The 14,437-nt window shown below is 44.5% G+C and overlaps 1 protein-coding gene and 1 long non-coding RNA gene across 3 annotated transcripts in view; one reads left to right on the top strand and one right to left on the bottom strand.

Moving 5' to 3' along the window:
* The window catches only part of FLRT2 (fibronectin leucine rich transmembrane protein 2), a 64,383-nt gene extending 50,285 nt beyond the window's left edge, over positions 1-14,098 (bottom strand). Inside the window, exon 1 of one of the 2 annotated variants that reach the window (XM_052782922.1) lies at positions 13,575-14,098. The gene's annotated coding sequence lies outside the window, so the exon portion shown is untranslated. Of the gene's footprint in view, positions 1-10,423; positions 10,545-13,574 lie in introns of those variants that run through there. The other variant, XM_052782921.1, reaches the window with a different exon arrangement.
* The window catches only part of LOC128139866 (uncharacterized), a 20,074-nt gene continuing 17,568 nt past the window's right edge, over positions 11,932-14,437 (top strand). Inside the window, exon 1 of the long non-coding RNA XR_008234539.1 lies at positions 11,932-12,101. This is a non-coding gene — a long non-coding RNA (uncharacterized LOC128139866). The remainder of the gene's footprint in view (positions 12,102-14,437) is intronic.

The raw sequence follows: 14,437 nt of genomic DNA, 5'->3' as shown, positions 1-14,437 counted from the left end.
ATGTCATAAAAGCTGCCAGGTTCTACATTATCTATTTTAAATAACAAATAATATTCATTATTCCCCTTTGATTTATCTATGTAAAGCAGACTTTCTTTATTTATACCCATGCCTGAGAGGAAAATTTGAGACTAGTTACTCACTAATTGCTTTATCCATCCCATCTTTACTCTGTATCCGTTTTTTCTTATGGTTAACATGCACAGTTTCTAAGGTCACAAAAATGAGGACATGGAATAATATTAAGAGGGAATACACCAAAGCTCACCAAACCAGACTCGCCAAACCCGTAAGGGTTCTGTTCTAGAGCTAACACACTCTGAGATAGCATTAACTCTGTCTGATGATTCCCATGTGCTATGCCCACCACAGAAAAAACTGGGGGAACTTCACAGATCATTTTCTCCCCTCCTAGCTCCTTCTAGATTGTGCATTGCCCTACCTCTCCCTCTCATGGCAGTCAAGTCTTCCTCTCAGATGAATCACAGCATAGGTGGTTAAAACCGTGATCATTAGGAAACTCCAGTTTCCTGTTGCACAAAAAGGTGATTGTTTATCTCTGCACTTCATTCAGTCTGGACAATTTTGATTACTCGCTCTCATCCTGTTTTTCCCCCAGTTATTTTCTAGTCACTTTCCCTTTCCTGCTTTTATCTTCCCTCTGCAAAATACTGCAATATTTGACCTGTGAAAATAATATGGGAAATATTTAAATGAAAATAAAAGCTTCCATCACCATTATTGCTTATTTTAGTTTTGATAGTATCTTTAGGATACTTTGTGTCCTCAGTGCACCTGACATGACAGACATAACAGAATGAACTCCAGCTTAAAAGACAGATCCTTCTCAGCTGAAGAACTAAATAAAAATTCTGATTCAGCCAGTGCTACCGCATGTATTTAAAAAATAGAGTGAGAGAGAGAAACAGGAGAGAAGTATGCTGCTACCAGAATATAAATACATGTCACTAAACGTACCCCAGATGGTGGAAGGGAGTGTAAATTTCATGGCAAGGCTACAGGTCTTTGCATTAGTTCTGCTTCTAATAAGCAGGAGATACTCTTTTAGCATAGCTTTGAAGGAGTTAAAAAGAATGCCTTTCTGTCAAACATGGTTATCATTCAACACAAGATAATATAGAGGGCTATACTTAAACACCCCTTCCCAAGATCATCAAATATTTCTTCACAAGACCTAAGTAGCTTGTGAACTGATACTGATGCTATCTGAAATTTAAAGGTGTTTATTCTCCTAGTGCTTACAGAGGATCATCTTTCTGCAGCTGGTTGGCTAGACTGTAGGATGTCTTCTCTCAGTCAGCACATGCATAACCAGACAATCATTCGGCAGCTTGTAAAATATGATTCATTTGAGATATTGATGGTCTAAGGGAAGTTCTGAATATCAGAGGTTCATAATTAGAATACCTATGCATTTGATCCAATAGAGTTTCCATCAATGTCACAGAGATGAGTGGTTATGAATTTCAGAGTCATCTCTGCTCGTACAGACTGATTTATGCACTTTCAACTTTGGACAAATGAAGGGCAAAGAATTAAAGCCAAACCCTTCTACCTAGAGAGCTCCTTATCCTTAGAGGGGTTCTGAAATTTATAATCACCTCTCCTGGTGCTCAGGATCAAGCTCCACAGCTGGTAACTCATGACCTATTTATGCTCATGCCATCCATCTGCTTTCAGTCATTCTGTCCTGTTATCTGTAAATCCACAGTCACACTATGTAGGATGTGTGGATCTGCTGATAAGAAATTTTTGCAGGAAAGAAAATCTGGGCAGATCAACAGTTCTGTTGGCAGAGCTGCTGGCAGCAACTCTAACATCTCATTTATTCCAGATTTATAAAGATCCATTGTCCTGATCTGAGGATAGAGATGAGTGTTTGACTTCTGTGATAATAGACTATCTAGTTGAAACCTGTATTTGGTACTAAATACTAAGTTAAATAGAGACTGATAAGATTATCCAGTGTGGGACAGAAAACAGCCATCTTGTTAGGATTGAGATTTCCATGGTTCCTGGGCTATGTGTTTGGGTTTCCTTTGGTTTTGCATTTAGGTTTGTTTTGGTTTGGTTTGTTGGCTTTTTTTTTTTTTTTTTCATTTTATTTAATTTTAAATCACTGCATTTTACTGGAAATGTACATAGCTAAAAACTAAGGCTCTAGTGTGAAGACAGGGACTCAGCACCCTGTAGCCAGCACTCAAAAAAAAAAAAAATCCAATTGCATCATTCTTTTTAAAACTGTATTAAACAGAGTACTACTTGTGAAAACAGTTCTCTATTAACTATAGGGGGAAAGCAAACAACCTAGAAAAACTCATATGCAGTTTCCTTGTCAAAGTTCTATGGTATCACTGATTGCCCTGCTACCTAGTTAAATAATAAAAAAGGAGGATGGTAACTAAGCATCAGAAGGAAATAGATTTCGCTAAATGATCTTTTGCCATTCTAATTCTCTCATAAATCTCTTTTTTATTTTACATTTTGTTTGTGTGTGTCCCCCTGCATGCATGTACGTGCATGTTTATGATTATGAATACACAATACCACATGAATAAAAAAGAGATTTTGATAGGACACAACATGGATAAAGCAATTAGAGTAACCTTACTGTCAGATGCTCTGCCATAGAGGCTTAGGCATCTCTGGGCAATTATAAGGGACTTGGCTCTGTCCGTGGCATTCAAAGTGCACATTTAAAAAAAATGAGAGGTGTCCATTATGCTTCTTTCTTGCCTAAGTATTTTCAAAGCTATAATGGTAGACATTTTTCTCTCTGAGTAAAGACTATTATTCTGTTGCACAAACGCTAAAGAATAAGGTTCTGAAATTAATTTTGTCAAACAGCGAAAGTAATTTTTCAAATAAAAAAAAAGACTTCCACTGGCAAAATGCATTTTACAATTTACTGTTGAACTGCTGCAAGAAAAAGCTCTTCACTGAGCAGCATGGCACAGGGCCAGAACGAGCTATTTCAAAAATCACTGTTGGGCATATACCAATTTGATACACAGGATTTAGCAATACAGTTGGGAATGACTCCATGTGTCTGTGTGTATGTGTTCAGGTTCTGTTAAATTTTAGCAGTCTCTAACTGTATACTCATCTTCAGTATGAGGAAATTTGTTGTTAGCCTGCTAAATTTGTTTTAAAGAAGGAGAAATTTATCAGGCTGGATAATGGCACTTTTTGCTTGTTTAATTTACTTATTTTGTGTTGGAAATTAATTTTCTATGGGCAGTTCAAAAGATAAAATATCAGACAAAATCTTTGGAAACACTTAAATCAAGAATGAAGATTCTATGAGTATACTAGAGAGATGACTGTGAGCTGTTGGTTAGCCTTATATGTCCTTTCCACCTCCAGATTCTCTTGTTCAATGAATAATGTGGAGGCTTACAGTAATGAATCAGGACAACATGATGTAATAGAGCATTAACTTTTTAAATTGGAGTCCTCCAACCACCCAATCCAGCTTCATACCAATTCAGGTATCAGTGATTTATTTTTTTTATCATAATTATAACAAATGATGAAATAGACAGCAAGTTTTCAACTGATATGGCTCAAGAAATAATGTTTAGTCTAGGAGCATTTGTGACTAACTCCAAAGCTAAGTGGTTAAAGATAAGAATAAGGTTAAACCTAGATCAGTCAGTGAAGTGGCCCGTGAAACCAGATGAACAAGATTACTAAATGGGGTACATTTAGTTGGATGCAAATCTCTCAATGACACAAGAAGCACCACCTAGGAAAAACTTCCTAGATCACAAATGAAATTATAAGGTACTACTAACACATATTCCTTCATTTAGAGACACCTCACATGGTTTCAGGTAGCATTTCAGTCATGCAAGAGGCTCACTAAAATCACCTCACTTGCCAAAATCATAATTTATTAAATGATATGCACACTCGATGCCTAGTCTACAGATCATTTTTATAGAAGTGTACCTATGTAGGCTGTGTCTGTAACAAACACATATACTGCTACAATCCTAATACGGATGCAATTCTAGTCATTTAAATGACTTGTACATACATAGCTTGTTTTTCCATACACACATGAAGAAACTGCTAATGAAAGCATATATACATTAGTATAACCAAAGACACACTGTTGGGGTTGTATCATCTTCAATTATAGCTAAATGACATCACTTTGGGGTATTCAAATTATTACTCACATGAGTAATCTCTAATCATGAGAAGAGTGTCTGTGAAATTAACTTGCCATTGAAAGAGAGAAGGATTGAGTCTGGAATCAAATACATTAATTTAAAAAGCAGTTTTTCAGCTGTGAAGTTATATTTCATAAGCACAGATAAGTTTGCTACAGACTCTTTCCATCGACCTTAGGAGCAATACCTCTTGGGAGCACGACCTCTTGGGAGCACCTCGGGTTTTTTTACCCAGTATAGAAACTTCCAACACAATGGAAGAAAAATATAAGTTTTTCTTCTTATTTAACTTGATTTGCAGTTCACCAACAACATTAAATTTTGAATGAAAATTCATTATATATGCTTTGAAGGGTCTGAAGAGACCTCTGTGATTATAGACAATGTCACAGTCACCTATTTATGTAACACATACACAAATTATATATATGTGTATATATATATAAAACCTGCATTCTTCTTCAGAACTGTATATTAAATTTCTTTTTCTGTCAGTAAGATGCTGATATAAAATAATATTTATTTTTTGTTGCATTCATTTCCAATGACATTGTGAATGTCATACCCATTTTAAAACAGTTCTAATATTGTATTTCTTTTTCTCTGTAGGAAAAGCACACAGGAAATCTCAAGAGAAAGAAATATTTGTAACTCTGAACCTACAAGCCTGTGGTTGATGATCCTGTGACTGCAGTTTGACCGTGGTTTGGTCCTCTGCAACCTGTGTGAAGATTGAGGACTGGGTACGAGCATCACTGAAGGCTCCCGGCAGTGCTAGGACACGCTGCGGGAGCGCTCTGTCCTTTCCCCACACAGGCAACCCTTTTCCACACGATGCCTCTTGGCTAACTCTTAAGGAACAGCTCAGCAAGGCATGAGCCACTCATGCGCCTACGTGGTGCAGGACCGGAAGTATTGTCGAGAAAAGCTCTTCTCTTTTAATTTTTCCTGTTGGTTCTGATGAAGGAATGACAAAAGCTGCCAGCAGGAACTGGGAATGACACTGCTGCACACTGATTTCAGTTCTCAGAAGGTGCTGATGAAGCTTTTCATTCAGAGCTCTGACCTTTCCTGCTCTTAATGGGTCATGTAGTACTACCATACAGTTTACAGTATTTACTACGAGAGAAGTGCCTACCATCAGCCTGCCCAGACCTTGCTGAACACAGAAGTGCATGACAGTGAATGGCTAATGCATCAGAGAGATGGAATTCCAAAATCTTTTGCCTGCAATTCTCCCTCAAGATCCCTCACATTAAGCAAATTTTATCAATTTTCGTCTGAATAAAGTTTGTGGAATAGTTTTGGATTAATTCAATCGTGTTCAGGAAGGAACTGATTTGTCATCTATAATATAGGCATCTATAATATATATAAGATAATTAGATTACCCATGACAACTTGGCTACAGTAAAGAACTTTCACCAAAGAGCAGAACTTCTGCCCCTTCATCCAAACCTTTTCACTGTGATATATTCACAAATAAATTATGATAAAAGGAACTAAATGCCCTCTTCTGTATTCTGTAGCTCAAGGTATGTCCCTACCTGGGCTGGGGTTTGTAAAACCAGACTGCAGACCATTACAGTAATCTACAGATTATTGTCCAAACTACCTTTGAAAATTATTCTTTTTCTTCAGTCTTTAATCCATAACTGTCGCAGAAAATTACAATCATAATTTACCTTGCGAATAGGAAGCTGGTGATTAAGTGTTATGAAAGTGGCCTATTGACTTGAAGGCCAAGCCAGAATATTGTCTGTGACCTTTAATATTCTGCTTTGTAAGGGACAGATCCTACAAAATACTGATCAGGGGCTGTTGGAAGCAAGCCACCTCTCACCTGGGGCCAAAGTAAAATCATCACTTTGCAGGACCAAGTCTAGCAATGATCTGATCCTGTACATCGAAAGCCTATTGAGTTTTGCTTGCAAGGACTGAAGGATCGGTCTCAATGACAGTGTACCTTTGAATGATCAACCATTCTCCGTGCTGTATGCCTTTATAAATATATCCTCACATTAAACTAGGCTAGAAAAGGTTTCCTCTACAACAAATTAATAAATAAAGCAGTTATATCTTGAATTAAAATATAGAGCAGATTGTTCTAGGTAGAGCTGATAGATAGCACAAGGTTTCTTTTTAGAAGGGATATTTTACGGACCTCTTTATGCATCACTAAGTTTTCAGGAATGCTGAATAGAGCATGATGGATTTGGTTTAAGTTGTTGCTAGTATTTAATTTTGATTCAGTTCAAAGGGCCATGTCAGAAGAAGGAATCGAAAAGGGAAAAAAAAAACAACCTGCTAGCTGGGTAAATGATCAATAAAAAAAAAGGAAGGTATAAGAACGTCCCAACACCTTTCACCAGTGGCTGAAAATACCGGATTAAATTGCACTATTCCTGGGACATATTGTTTGATGTGACTAGAATATAATTTGTTAAACAGAGAATAGTTTTTATTTCAAACGCTTCTTTCCTGAGTATTACCTATGGATTAAGGTTTGGGTTTGTTTTAAATAAATGAATAAAACATGCCTGCCAAGAAACATATTTTAATGGTGATTTTTTGTGGTTGTTTTTCTTTAAAAGTCAATTACTTGAAAGGTGTAGGTTACACACAGCTGTAGGGGAACTAAAACTCCTATCTTCAGTGTATGTTAAATTAGCCTTCTTTACAATAATAACTATATATTATTCTTTTCCATTGTTTTTTATAAAAGACAAAAAAACCAAAACAAAACAAAATATTTGTTTTACCAAAAGAAAATAAAAAACAATTTTTATATCTCTGGGGCAAGTTCCAGCTCTTTTGCTTTCTTGAGGAAATAAATAAAAAGCATTGGCAGAAAGACTCCTAAAAAGACTGCCCAAGGGGGAGGGAAGGAAACACCTAAAAACATCATATTACCAAGGACTGAAGTAATCAACTACAGTCTGGGAAATGTCAAACAGTGGTATTCACCTACCCAAAGATATTGCTGATCAAGTCCTCAACTGCCATTTACAATCACTAACTAAAACATGGAATATAGCTCTGGATATAAACAAGAGACAAATTAGTACTGGGAAGCTGGGTTTAATAATCCCCTAAAAGAGACCATCTGTTTATAAAGACCCCCTTTTCCTTGATCTCTGACATGTATTCCTAATATAGACACAGCTGGAATTTTTTTTTACATTTTTTAAACACCCTGCTACTATAAAGTCTACTTATAGTATATCTGGTCTGAGTGTTTGTCTCAAGTTTCAGTTATTATGTAAGCACTCAGGGGCAATAAAATTTCACATAGAGTCAGCCTGTTTTAGAGTAAGTATTAAACTATCAGATGAACATAAGTGCAATTCCTTTATTACTGATGTTCAATACCACTGGCTACTTTTTATTTTTCTGATTTTTGTAAATGTTCATCATATTATCACTGGAATAGCTGGAATAGATTTAGAGTTCCTTTCAAGGTCTGGATTCATGTTTGGAACTGGAGTTTGGTTTTCTTGTTCTCCTGTTTAAAAAAACAGGAAACCGCATTGTCGGTAATGGGTATGACATTGATAACCTGACAAGCTAGGTGATTTGCAGGTATAAAAGACCAAAACAATTTATAGCCTGAGTTTCCAATCCACTATGGTGAAGAAAAAGGGAAAAAATCACCATTGACTATACACTTCTCACAGATAGAGGTCACTAATGGACTGGATTTGAATCTGTCTGGTAAAAGCCTGAAAGTTGCACAAAAGTAATCTAGTGAAAAATGAACTCATTTTGAGATTAAAGAGGTAGCAGAAATGATTAAGAAATAAAGTTCTCACCTTCCTAGAAACAATATTATCTTAAGTGTGCCTTCTTTCTAGTCCTTTAAATAGAAAGTGCAGTACAGGAAAAGCCTGACAGCGATGCTTGTTTGAACTCCTTTTTGTATTCTTGACTTGGTAAAACTATGTCTCTCCTTCTTTTCTGCAGCAAGCGTAGGGAAGTCAGCCCTAATAACATCCTACATTTTAGATACTGCTATTTTTAGCAGTTAAAGGCAAGCACATTCTTGATTCTCGAAGGAAACCATAGCCTATGTAATGCAGATTCCAACTGGGAGGGTGTAGGGTTGCGCAAAGGAGATATGTCTACATTCTAAATCAAACTATCCAGCAGGCCAGGATATAAATGTGACTTGTAACAGTGGCTCAAATTAGATCCAGACTCTCAGAGCCAAACACAGATAACATCACCTTATACAAAATATAGGGTGTATGTGTATGTGAGGAGCGACTCTTTCAAGAACGCTGGGTGCATTCCAGCACCACTTCTTTTTGCTACAGCCTTGGACTTTGGAAAACACTGTCAACTGCTCTAGTCACGGGTAGTTTTACAGACACTGTATTTACACAGTGCTCTGACTTACTTCACCTACAGTACTCCAGGCCTGCACTCTCTTACTTTTAACTGCCTAGCTACCATATCAGGATAGGGAACAACCGTTTAAATAGCAAACCTCCTACAAACATTAATGATGTTTGAAATGTCTCCTCACATAATTTTCAGGAACAAGATCAACACTAACATTTTAACATCACTTTTGTCACTTAGAATTGTGACTTTTAAATAACATCTGTTGTGTCTTTCTCATTATGCAAATATTATATCTCAGTGATAACATACATTGGCTCTTTAAAGGAAGAAAGGAGAGAAAGGTGGATAGAGGTATAGGTACAGTACCTTTTAAGTGTTTTGAAAAAATACCAGGATGGATTTTTCTCCTTCCAAAAATACATATATCTGAAATCAATTCATTAATTTACTCTTAAACTACAAATATATAAAGGTGCTCTTGGAGAAAGACCATGCCAGTGACTGAAGCAAGGAATTAAGTCCATGGAAGTTTGGGGGGGCTTTTTGTCTGGTTGGTTGGGTTTTTTAAACCCAAGTAGTGATGAGTCTCAACCTCTAGCCTGTTTAATTTCCCTGCAAGCACTGTAAAGTTAGATGCAGTAAATAAACCTCTCTTTAACACACACCCTGTCTTTGTGCACGCGTGTGTGTGTGTGCATGTACGTACGCGTCTCTGTGTGTGAGAGAGGTCTGACTTGCTTTAGTATCTTTTCCTGCTCCTCATACAAGGAACCTCTCCCTTTCTATTTAGCCGAGCTCTGCATTGCAAAAAGCAGCATCTGAAGAAATCTAATCAGTACCTTCCACACACAGTACAGGAATTTACACGGATTTGTGCCCTGGATTTATTAGCTTATTGTAAGCCTTAAAAGAGATTTCCTCCATTAAAATTAATTAAAAGCTCCTGTTGACGGATTCCCATTCCAAAAAGAAGGTGGAGAGTCCCACTCTCTTACTTTGCTCCTGATTTCTTCATCTTTTATGGCGTTTTATCTCATGCTCTAGAGAGGTCTTTTCAGCTGTTTGATTTCTTTTTGCGATCTGGTATTCTATTGCTCACCACCCCCACCTCCCCGCAGTATTTGTTATTATTTTGCCAGAGATCACCACCTAACTCATCAGGTCCACGAGGGGCTCCTTTGCATTCCGAAGTCTTGATCCAATTCTCTCAGCCTCGCCCCCACCCACTCACCCCCAGCCCCGCTCCGGAGGCTGCTGATGGGGATCTGACGGATCCTCCTGCCGGGCGCAGCTCCCTGCTCTCCCCGTAGATCTCTTAATGCTTGCCAGCGCCAAGCTAAGCCGACTGCCTCTTCCGAGTAAGGCTCACCTTTACAGGTCCCGTTGCCCAAACCCGCCTCCCGAATTCGACTAATGGTGGGACTAACACAGGCGCTCTGCCGGTTCCCCCGCACCAGGGGCAGTTCTCGGCTCTCCCTTCCCCGCCCGGCGCCGTGCGGGGGCCACGGCGTGGGGGCCCGGCCAGGCTCGGCACCCGCCCGCTCGGCACTGAAATGCGACCGGGGATGCGGGACCCCGCTGCAGCTGCGAGCTCCGAGTCCCACTCGGAACCGAGACGCCGGCGTAAAATAACCCGGGGACCCTCCTAACACTTGCCGCCGGCCATTCATAAATTCGGGCGTGTGCGTGCCCGGCGCCGCACGCTCGCAGACATGGGGCTGTAATGAGGCGGAGGCGATATTTCCGACGCGCGGCCTGATCCCGGCTCCTCAACTTTGCCTTCTCGGAGAAGGCAAAGGGCACCGCGGCTCTAAATCGCCCGGGGCTAGAATTACCAGGAAGGAAAAGAGAGAGAAATGAAATCCCAACTGTACCTGGCGGCGTCTGGGAATCCCTCGCCGGCACCGATCGTAATCCCCCTCCGCGCCTCTGGCCCCCCACACCAAAACTTTTCCGCCGCCGCCGCTCCTCGGTGGTGGCCGCCGCCCTCCGCGCCGCGCAGCGCGGCCGCCCAGCGCCGCTCCCCGCCGGCCGCCGCCGCTCCGGAGCGACCCCCGCGCCTCCCGCGCCTTCCTCCGCCCTTAGGAGGCAGCGGCATCGTCCTCCCCCCGTCTCCGCCACCTCCTCCTCCGGCGCGCAGCCCGCGGCTCTGGCATCCCCAACGCACTTTCTCTCCTCGGGTCGCTCGCTCTTCCCCCCGCCGTTCCTCCGTCTCCGGTAAAAAATAAAGGAGAAGGGGCCGCGGGTACGCCTGGTCCTGGGGCTTCTCTCTTTCCTTTTTCTCTCTTTCCGTCCTCTCCAAATGATGAGGGGATCACATGAGGATCAGGCAGGGAGACCCAGGACCCTTGGAAGTCGGAGAAGGCATCGGACACATGTGTAGATGGAAGTAGATGTGTGAGTGTGCGTGTCTGGCTCTCTCCGAGTCCTGCGCCTGCCTTCAGCCGGGATTGCAGGCTGATCTTAGCAGTAATGATGCCTCAGATCTGACTATTCCCTGCTAATGTAAGTCGTGCCTTTTTTTCCTCCCTGCCTGACACCCCAGGGAGATGTTTACAGTAATGAATTCAGTTGATAGCCATCTCTCTCTCTCTCTCCTGGAGTCCCTCCCACATTTCTAGTTTAAAGAATGCTTGGAAGGCAGGGCTGCAACCTAAAGCTTTCCAAGAGGCAAAGTCAAGCTAGGTTTTCTCTTTTTCTTTCTTTCCGTCTCCCCCCCCCCCCGCTTTTAACCCATTGCTTGCTGAGGGCAGTTTAGCGAGCTCCGTCCCTTTGGACTCGCCCTCTCCCACTACTCTCAGCGAGGGGACCCAAGCGGGGGGCGCTGCTCGGGGGGGGGGGGGGCTGCGCAGCCCCCGGACCCCCGCCCCGCCTCGCCGCGGAGCGCTGCGGGCCGGGGCTGCGGGGAAGGAAGGTGCGAGTATTGCCGCCCTTCGCGGCGCGGCTGCCTCGGCCCCGCTGCTCTGGGGGCTCTCGGGGTGTATCGGAAGGGAAGCCGGGGAGTGAGCTGAAAAACTCCCCGAGCTGCGGTCCTAACTGGGAGATGCCCTCGCTAGCAATAATTACAGCCGCGCTGCTCTCCACCAACATGGCGATATTTCATGAGCAGCCGCCGCCACGCGCGCCTCCCCACCCCCTTCTTTCCCTTTCCTTCCCCCCCTGCTAAGTTTGAGGTAGGCAATAGCAGTACTCAATAAATATAACACAGAATAAAAGAAAGTCCAACCCTCAGGGAAGAGACGGACCTCCTTTAGTATTCCGTCTAATTTCCATCATCAGTCAGAAAGACTTCAAAACCACTGGAGAAACCGCCTTTTGCCCTAAAGCGCTAACACGCCCCCCCATGTCTCCTGTGCGCATTCAGCGCGTGTGCGTGTGAGTGTCCGTGTGCGTGTATATGCACACCGGGCTGTCTGCGCTTGTTTCGGGGTAACCCTTCCCCCGCCGCCCAGTTCCCTACTAAGCTACTACAGCCGTGTCCTGACAAGTCCGCTTAAAGGCAACACTGCTTAATACCGAGAAGCACTTGAGCGGTAGGATACAGCCGTCAAGGTAGGACGTGGGGTGTGCGAAGAGAATTTGCCTCAAACTCCTCCATTGGTAATGAAAATGCACAATACGGCTTTTGCTGCGAGTTACTTTAAGAGAGGGGCTGGGAGGGATGGGGGAGAGGAGAGCTGATCAGTGCCATGTGTCGAGGAAACAGAAAAGGCAAGTGAAATGCCTCGGGGTTTGCTTCCCCCTCACCCCTGGCTGCTCACTAGCTTGCATTTTCTGCTCAGCCGTACCTCAAAAGCTGAATCACTCGCCATTGTCTCCGCACCTCCTTCGCCCTTCCCTTGGAGGGGCCTCAATTATTCACGACTTCAAAGGCTTAATAAGCCGTACGAGGAGCCCGTCGCGGAGCCCCGGCGAGGGTCAGCCCGGCCGCGGTGTAATCGGCGCGGCTCCTGCCCCCACGCACCCGCCCTGCCCTGCGCCCGGTGCCCTCCAGGGGGGCTTAGGAGACCCCCCGCATATTGATAGCCCCGAGCCAAGCCGAGCCGAGCCGGGCTGGGCTGCCTGCCCGCTCCGAGAATAGGTTGTGCCCTCACCTACGCAGATGCGCGGAGTGATGGGGGGGGGAGGGGGGCGGAAGGGGGAGCGCAGGTAGCCCGGCATTTCTCAGGGGACTCGGCGGGGGGAAAGGAGTTGAGGACGCTGCCTCGGGGGCCGGGGTCTGCTCTAGGCTCGCGGGACGGAGGGGAGGGAGCCCGGGGCCCTCCGCGGGGCCCTCCGCGGGGCCCTCCGCGGGGCCCTCCGCGGGGCCCTCCGCGGGGCCCTCCGCGGGGCTCAGCCGGCCGGGAAGGAGCGGGTCTGGCACCGGTCGGACCCGCGGGGAGAGCCTGTACGCCCGGCTCAGAGACGGGGTGCTCTGAACTCCAGTCTCTGCCTGCAGCTCCCAGCTGGTCCGGAGGGATGAAAGGATCAGGAGCCCCGCAGGGTCCAAAGGCGAGCGAACAACCTTTTTCAAAGGCTGGTTTGGGTCCTTGACTTTTTGAGACCTGACTTTTTTTCTTCTTTTTCTTTTTTTTTTTAAGGCTCTGCATACTTTTCAGAGCACTTTTTTGCGCATGATTTATCTCTCCCGAAGCTGATGGACAAACGGTGCATTTCTCGTGAAAAAAATCCCCCTTCTAAGACTTTCCCATCCTCTATCCACCCGTCCCTTCTTTCTCCAAGTCCCCGATATTAGCAACCTGTCGACAACACATAAGGCAAAGCAGACCTTTGTCGCTCACAGGCATTTCTGCCCCCTGTGCCCCCAATCACGGAGGAAAGTGGGAATGCTAAAAACTTCTGCAAGGCTGCAGGCTGCTGCCCTGCCCCGCAGGCTCGGAGAGGTTAGGGGGAATTGTGCCTGTCCCCCTCCCTGCCGCTGGCCCCTCAACCAGCCCACACTTCAAATCAGAGAAAGGTGCTCAGGACACACTTTGGTCAAATCAAGATCGTGTCAGTCCCAAAAGGGACTTAACTAGCCGTTACCTGCTCCTGCGGAGGTGGGTCCTCCTCGGTAGGTCACCCAAAGCCCACCGGGTCCGGCAGGTTGAAAGGGGAGAAAGTGGCAGAACAGCTGGGCTCCGGCATGGTATTATTTTAAGGATCACCACCAAGGTCTCTGTTTTCCATAGCTGCCAATGGTCACCATCACCCAAGGTTTCTCTCAAGGAAAGGAGGAAGGAAATTTTCTTGCCAAGCTGCTGTCCAGCCGGTCATTTGACCCTGACACCCACCGATGACACTGAAGAACACCCTGCTAAAGCGGTTAAACGCCTCGTAATTTCCTTTCTTCTCTTTCCCCCGGCGGCTCCGGCGCAACGCCACGGAGCGATCTTATCGCCGTGTGATCATTATTCACCGGTGACAACCAGAGATGCAGAGCTCCTAAGTGAGGGTGACAGATTTCAAACGCGGGGCTGCAGCGTACTCAGCCTCAGACATACTCTTCCTCAAACTTTGCCTAGCAAGCAAGTCAGCGGCTTAACCCTTTGCAGACCTTTCTCTCGCCCGGCCACCGAGACCTCAGCCCCCGGGGGAGCGCTCATTTGAGAGGAACCGCAGCGCACACGGCTGCTTGGCTGGGGACTTTTTATTACGTGTTATTTTCTATTCTTGGTTATTTTCAGTTGAAACACATCAGAACCGCCAACTCTGGCGAGCAGCTGGAGAGCTGAGCACTTCTCCTCTGTGGTTAGGGGCTGGAGAAATCCTCTCGGCGAAGCAGATCTCTTGGGGACTCACCTGTGGTCCCTACTCTGTCGCCGAGTCTGGTATGCAAACTGTCATACGCATCGCGTGAATCTCTCTCGCACACGCATGTACAGAGCTTCTGCACTTTCCTCAGCGTG

Source organism: Harpia harpyja, chromosome 3, assembly GCF_026419915.1.
Source record: "Harpia harpyja isolate bHarHar1 chromosome 3, bHarHar1 primary haplotype, whole genome shotgun sequence".
Lineage (NCBI taxonomy): Eukaryota > Metazoa > Chordata > Aves > Accipitriformes > Accipitridae > Harpia > Harpia harpyja.
Note: the sequence above shows the minus strand (reverse complement) of the source record. Positions and strands in the feature narration are given on the sequence as shown.